Here is an 8,730-nt window from a genome sequence, read left to right as displayed (position 1 = left end):
GAGAGAGAGAGAGAGAGAGAGAGAGAGAGAGAGAGAGAGAGAGGTGGGGGGGTTAATCATCGTGAATCACATGATTTGCCGAGTCTGTCATATCTAGCACAAGGAAACATTTTCTATCTCAGCCTCCTTTAGCAGCATAGAACACATTCTCTATGTAGAAACCTGCAGTGGATGACTAAGCTAAAATAGTTTAAATGTTGTTTCATCAGTTTTCTTTATGAAATAAGTACAATTATATCACTCAAAAAATACGAATAGTTTGTTAGTTTATGGTGTGCGATAAAAAAAAATGAGGTAGAACTAAGCAATAACTCCGCATGAGGTATTACTTTGGAAATTGATTTTTTCCTATGGTATTTCGGAAGCTTATCAAGAATTTACCGTTATTTTTTGTTGATCGACTGTAATTAACTTGTAATTAACCTCAGAAGTTGTATGCTGGCCATCCTGGAATGCTATCGCGCATGCGCAGTGTTATAGGAGAGCTTCTGGTAAAAAGCGTAGCTTCCTTCACCGGGGATTCCGCCCCCTGACTAAGTAACACGGCCTGCTAGGTTAGGTTAGGTTCAGGTACGTTAGGTTAGTATAGTTCCTTTTATAATAGGTTTCCTTAGCCAGTCCCTTCTTAAACATATGGCTCCCTGATGACTTGCTCATGCACGGAACCATTCCATAACAACATGTCAGTCCATCTTTCTCCCAATGTTTCCAAAACCCCGCATTCCCAAAGGGTCCGCCAACCATGTTGGGCAGACATGAGATTTAATATTACTTGACCGGCAATAACAACACCACCTCATTCATCAGCAACAATAAAAGTATAGGAAAACTCAGTTTCCAAGGTAATAGTTCATGCAGAGCTGTTGCTTACATGTGACTGAATGAAACTCACGAATCTGCATATCAGTTATTCACATCATTCCTTGAAAAGCCAATTAGAGTAGCCCAACCCTGGGCAGGCTCGTTTTGCGACCTTAATTCCCAAAAACTTATACTCTATAAAATGTATAATTTTTTCTCATTATTTATGATATAAAATTACTATTTTTATAACACCGTGTGAATATACGGTAGTTCTATGTTTTTATCAAGAGGTTGTCGCACAGAAATCCTGGGGAATAGAATGAATAAACGGACTAAAACCCAAAACTTATTTATTAAGCAAAATAATACCTGAATATCTTAATGGGTAAATACATCGGTAACTGCTTGAATTGTTGCCTGGATTGGAGCCCACTAAATGAAGGAAGACCAACGACACCTCTAGTTCCTCATTGGATGGGTGGGTGCCGTTCTCGGCTAGCACTCTGCTGGGCCCGCGTTCGATTCTACGACCGGCTGATGAAGAGTTAGAGGAATTTATTTCTGGTGATAGAAATTCATTTCTCGTTATAATGTGGTTCGGATTCCACACAATAAGGTGTAGGTCCCGTTGCTAGGTAACCAGTTGGTTCTTAGCCACGTAAAACAAATCTAATCCTTCGGGCCAGCCCTAGGAAAACTGTTAATCAGCTCAGTGGTCTGGTTAAACTAAGGTATACTTAACTTAACCAGATCTCCCAATCCTCCCTAATTCCGTTCCACTCACTAAAAATACGAAAAATATGGGAATTGATAATATTGAAAGTACTAGTCATCAGGGAATAACGGAAGCAAAAACTAAGTTAAATACTAATCACGTTGGAATAATTTAAATATCCGTATACGTAAATATGACAAAATTATATCTTACGAAAACAGAGGAAATCTTTAGTAGCATAAATGAAACAGCAGAATATGAATATGAATATAAGTATGGCCGCAAGCCTATACATATAAAATATAATTTCAAATGTAAATATTAGGAGAGCTGAATCATATGCTACAATTCAACAAATCCTATACGGTCATAACTAGAAGGAACCATTTTTTTTTTTAACTGCTTTCGTTGGGCGCATTTATTGAATTAGTGAGCTTTATTTTTTATAAGGGCTGAATGCAAGGAATAGATTGTTTTAAGAATCTTAGGGAAACCATAAAGCCACGAAATCACGGTGCCGTAACGAAAGTGACATATCTCAAGATTTTCCATCCTTTGAACTGCTGGAATAATTAAGTCCATCGCTGACTATCAAGTGTTCGACGTCTCTTGTTAGGAGGCAATGGCCTGAGATCACTGTAGCTTATATGAGGCAATGAATGTTCCATGACGAGTGAAAAATGTGTAGGAGAATCCTTAATGTTCTGGGTTTTCACTCGCTGCTGTCTAAGATGGAACTCAGAACTGAACTTGACCCTCCTTGCCGCGAAGAAAAGCAGGCTGCCCCCTGTGTTGGGTAGTTTCAGGCAGTGAAAAGTTTTCCAGCAAGCAGTTAGAAGTAAAGAGGTGTCACTTCAAACACCGTGATTTCAACAATATATAAATTTACGAAAAACAAAAGCAATTATCTTAGCATTGTTAGAGAAAAATATAGATTATACAAATGTTATAAAGCTGAAATGATTTACAACTGAACATTTATATTTTCTTCAGTTGTGAGACTAAGAGGAAGTGCGTGTTTTCAGTTTCATTGGCTGGTAGGCTATTCATTTAAGTTCTATGGCTCATATTGCACAGTAACTTCGTCGACAGTACAACTTGAATTTTCCAGATTATCCTTGAATTTCCAAACTGATCACATGGCTCTACGACTAAATTATGGGTAATTTGTCTTGCTTTCATTAATACCATTGATACCACCTTCTTTTTAACCCCTAGCATCGCATGTGTCGTGTTTTGGGCAAAAGAAATTTATCCTGATGAATCCAAACTACGTATTGTGAATTGGTCGCACAACCGACCATGTGTTTAGTCTTGAAATCTTCTTTTTCTGGGATTAAAAAGTGACGTTACAATATTTTGAACGTTTTAGGGACTTCATATGGTCAAGGTGATTAAAGCCGCCAGATGCATCGAATGTTTAGCCCTTACTCACAAATGCTTGAAGACTGTGTTCGATGAACATGAAACAGTCCTCTGAAGACTCTTACGAAAGGATCCACTTAACTTTATACCTCTCTGGGGTTCTTTATTCACAATACCTGACAGTGGTACTAGGAGTAAATGGTTCCATTGTTATTTCATACCATTTTCCCATTAGGAAATAGTACTTGTACGATCAAAGAGTTTTAGCCATCATGTTACAGTCCTAGGGATACAACAAAGATGCCTTCCTGCAGCACTCTCATGTCAATTTACAAGTGATAAAGTGTGAAATGAGGATTGATATTTATTTATTTTTTACCTCTAGAAATACTTATAGCTAAATCAATGACTCCGCAGCCAAAATTTGTCTCGGATCCCGAGCCTGTTTATATGTATTCACTAGATAAGGATTAATAACAGATGATTCCAATTAAGAATATAATATATATATATATATATATATATATATATATATATATATATATATATATATATATATATATATATATATATATATATATATATATACAATGAAGATGATGAATTAAAATTTTTACAAAGCTTCCGGAATTAAAAGGTCTGATAAAGAGTGGATTATCTGAGACTGAAAAATCAGCTAACAGTGAAGTAATGTCAGAAACTTAAAATTTTCAAATAAGTGTGCGTGGGTGTGTGTATGTTTTTTTTAGAACAGAATCCTGGGCGTAAGTCTTCATAAGTGTAGTCATTCTATTCGTAGACTATAAATATAAATAATTACGGTACCCAAGAGGTTCATCCCCTTATTACCGTTATTTTCTCTTCACGGTATTAAATGGATTAGAGCGAATTATTTCATTTATTAGCTGATAAAATGTCATGTATCCACTCTCAACATCATTATGCATTGATAACTCTATTTAATTAATACGAGTGTTTGACAAGCATTTGTGTAGCCTACACTTTACCTCCAAGTTTACTTTTTGTAGCGTTGGAATATTTATCATCTGGTGCATTTTAAAGCATTTGCCATTGCTAATACTGTTCTATATAACTGAGAATGGGGATAAACTTAATAATCGTGTGATTCAGATTTTTTTCAGAATTGTTTGCACATTATTCCTTTTTGGAAATATCAGTCAGTTCTCTAGTGCTTTACCCTTCTGTAAAAAAAAGAAATTGGAAAATTCCACCGGGATTGAGACCATCACCGGATGTTTTCTCATATAAACTAAACTTACACTGCATCTGATCGTTGAAACTTCGCTTTATTATATATGAAATAGATCCTTATATATCACTTCTACGGTATATAGTTTCCTTCGGTTCCGGTGTCGAAAACTCTCCCTTATAGCACAGTCATGCCTTAAAATATAACGTTTTCTATGACAACCTTCAAACCAAAACAAATGTATGAAATCAGTTTATATAATTTTTCTTTAAATAAATGTTATTCGAAAATAATACTACATTTTTATATTCTAAATAAATGAAAAAATGTCAAGACATAAGTCATTTTAATTATATTTTTATATATATTTTTTTTAATCTTAGTTCTACAGTGTTACCATGATTCGGCAATTCTCTTTGTGTAGCATGTTAGCACATACTCAACCACTGAGAAACATAGACATTTTAAAACGAACTCAATTAAACGTCTGACCCTAATCTAAATGAAAACGCCTTATCATTTGTAAGGAAGAAATTCCATTCTTCTCGTGTCTTAAAGGAGGACTAACAAGCTTATATGAAAAAATTAGTATTCAGTTTGCCGTCTGAACTATGTTGGTTGCATTCATCTGGTAGCAAATATAGACAAAATCTTATGTATAATATATATATATATATATATATATATATATATATATATATATATATATATATATATATATATATATATATATATATATATATATATATATATATGTATGTATGTATGTATATATCAGTATGCAAACAACCGGGCACAAAAAAGGCAAGAAGGCATTAACAGCGAGTTTACTCGACAAAAAATAAGTAAATGTATAAGCATATAAAATACGAGCAAGAACGCATAGAATACACCCACAGATTTAAAATTAATCAAATGATAGAGCAAAATACAAGTGTTCAGTACAGTGAACAGCAGGTAACTAAAAATTAAACTTCTGACAATTGTCCATAGTAGTGAAAATAAGTAGAAATTCAACCTTTCCAGATTTTACGTCCCTTTCACTATTTTCTCCTCCCAAATCCATTAAAATACACTGAACTTTCTATTGGCACATGCTTACATATTTACCATCGTCGTTTCTTTACATTTCTCATCCTTCAACCTTTCTTACTCAAAATGAACTTAGCCACCAATTCGTCTTGGCAGTCTCCATTTTGTTTCCATTCACATCACGTCGCCTTCATAAAGGAACGTTAGATCAGCAGTCCCTTCTTATGTTCCAGGTTTTGCCTCCTTTCACACAACTCTTCCCCTCACATAGCCATTGTACAGTTTCTGCTAGCTTCTTAGCTTTCCATGTTCTATATTTTACCTCATCTGTCTCGTCTTTTCACTATCCGTGGAATACCCACCTAAATACCTATGCACAACAAACAAACACACACATATATAATACATACATACGTACATACATACATACATGTATGTATATGAGACATTTAGCCGTTTTCCTTAAAGGTAATGCTTCCATAGCAAAAAACACAACTGTCACTCCTTCATTTATACTTCAGCTGCTGAATTGTGGGTGAAATCTTTGTTCAGGAACACATCTACAACTTTAGACACTTCGTGAACCTGTAAAGAAGGCTCATCAGTAGCATGTTGAACTCCCTAACCACACAATGTGCAATTTTTCCCCTGTCTTTCAGGCACTTCTGTGGTTCCTGGATTTTAAATCCTTTACACTATTTGCCCATAACTTTCCAGGAATTCTCTCCTTTCTGCCCTAATACTTGTGGAATAATGCATTCTTCACCACCCTACCACTGTGACTTCTCTCTACATGACCAAAACATCTTATAATACTCTATTAACCTTTTTATTTCTTCAGCCACATTTCTCGCTCTTCCAATTCTTCTCATGCTTCGAATGCTGTGCCAACACTTTATCTTAAAAGCCTCAAACTCTTTCCTTCCATTCGCATTCAACATCCACATCGCACTTCCATATATGAGAGTTGGCTCAACGGTAACTTAATGCATGCTAACTTTAAAGACTCTTCCCGACTTTTTTCTGATTCTCTGCTACCTTCCTTGCTCCACCTACTCAGTGACACCTCTTCTTTCATCCTACCATCATCTGAAACCAGTAACTCCCAATTGCTTATACTGATAAACCACTTCCAGTTTCCACCATACAGATTAACCTAATCTTACTTTTGCTCACAATTGTTCTCAAAGTTATCCCCTTGTAGACACTTTCAAATTCTTTTACAAGTTTCTGCTGTTCCCTGCACTATCCCCAGTGAGCACAGAATCTTCTACAAACATCAACCGTCCCTCACTCAGTTCATGACTAATTTTCTTATCCCCTAACTAGCACTACATCGACTATCTTTCTTTGATATTTTGTACCACCACATACATAAGCATGCTAGACAACCACAGAGGCATGACCCATCCTTACCTTAGACCCAGTTTTACACCAACCAGTCACTATTCAAGAACTTTATTAAATGTTTTACTGCCATCACGAAAACCTTCAATCCATTATTTTTTCAGACTTCATACACGCACATACATACATACACACACACACACACATATATAGGCCTATATATACCGTATATATATATGATTATGATTAAGTGCCAAATACCCAACTTGCTGCAAATGCGTTTACAGGTTACCAGTGTCCCAACTGGTGTAATTACACATTTCCCTTATGTAATTTTTAAACATAGTCTTCCCCAGTGTACTTTTTTAATGTTAATATCCTTGACATACCTTTAATCATGACCTAGACCTCATCGTGTACAATGGCATCATTAGTGGATTAGGCATATCAAATAATGAAGTCCATCTTATATTGTCCAATATTATGACTAGTCAAAATCCTATTACATTTTATCTGTGTGTATGACCTTGGCCCTGGCCTTACTATAAGACATAGCACATAATTCCTGTGGAAAATTGCTTCAACGCGCCACTTTGCAACTGACTGAGCGCAGCTGTCTGCAGAGAGACAGAGGACAAAAATATGTTCGCGCAACCTTTCTCAAATATATAAGAACTATATTGTAAGAACCAGCAAGAAATATTGAAATCAGTCAGTATCTGGCTGTCTGTGTATATTCAAAACACTCATCGTCAATATACATGTAATTTTTGTCTCATTACCTTAAAAAGAATGATGTATTTACACATCTAAGATAACGATAAGCTGTTTTTCCTAGTAGTGTGGTTCTAGAGATGAGCACAGATTACCTCCACGTTCATTTCTTAACCGTTGTATTAAAGTAAAATCCTTTGTGGAGACTTCAATATCATTTGCTACTTCATATACCTCCATAGAAGCTCGACAACACTGTCTCCTAACTCTACATACACTGTGCCACTTGTTTTACCTACTATGCACATCAGTCCTTTTCATTATTAAGGTCTTCTGCCCCAACAACTCTTTAAAATCAACAAGCTAGCGCTTTTTTTGGCTGCTCTCTTGTTCTTCCTCTTAGAGCCATCGAGTTATAACAGCTTTCCCTTAGTCTGTTGTCCTCACTCACTCCTCGTGATCGAACCATGTCAAAACACCTTAATCCATTTTTAAAAGTATGTTAATATTTTTTCCACACTTTATATATATATATATATATATATATATATATATATATATATATATATATATATATATATATATCAGTCTTTCACCCCTTTTACTATATTATACTACTTGACCAATTTATCTTAACTTCATTAACCCTTGATCTTTCATTCCTGTTCAACATCCACACTTTACCTTCATAAAATAGAACTGGCTCAACAATCTATCTAACATCTCAGCTTTTACCTCCAGAAATCCTGCTACCTTCCTTGCCCCACATATTTGCGACTCATCTCTTCTACAGCTTTACCACAATCTGCTATATTCACTCCCAAATAACAGTATGAATCAGTTAGATCATCTCTTTAGTATCTAAAGTTAAGTATACCTTAGTTTTACCAGACCACTGAGCTGATTAACAGCTCTCCTAGGGCTGGCCCGAGGGATTAGACTTATTTTACGTGGCTAAGAACCAAGTGGTTACTTAGCAACGGGACCTACAGCTTATTGTGGAATCTGAACGACATTATAGCGAGAAATGAATTTCTATTACCAGAAATAAATTCCTCTAACTCTTCACTAGCCGGGCAGGGAATTGAACTCCGACCCATCGAGTGACAGTCCACAGCTCTACCGACTCACCCAGCAAAGAGTCTCTTTACTATCTATTACCCCATATAACATTTACTGTTCCATTCTCCTAAATTCTAATTCTCTCATAATTTTTTTCTTGCTCATATCCATTTCAACTTTATCTGTCCACAAACATCAAGATCTTTCACCAGTCTTAGCAGTATTGGTTAACCATCACCTACTAATGCGGAATCATCCAGTTATCCCACAATTATACACACATATATTGCCTGGTCTTTCCCTGACTTCTGTCATTACCCATCCATCAGAATATTAAACACGGCATATACCTCAAACCTGCTTCTGAACTAAACCAGTCACTCTCCCATCTACATATCCAAATACATGTTTAACTTTAATCATAACAAAACTCCAGTTGCTCTCAATACTTATCTCTACATCAAACATTCTCATTTCTCTC

The sequence above is a fragment of the Macrobrachium rosenbergii genome, chromosome 18 (genome assembly GCF_040412425.1).
Source record: "Macrobrachium rosenbergii isolate ZJJX-2024 chromosome 18, ASM4041242v1, whole genome shotgun sequence".
Classification (NCBI taxonomy): domain Eukaryota; kingdom Metazoa; phylum Arthropoda; class Malacostraca; order Decapoda; family Palaemonidae; genus Macrobrachium; species Macrobrachium rosenbergii.
Note: the sequence above shows the minus strand (reverse complement) of the source record.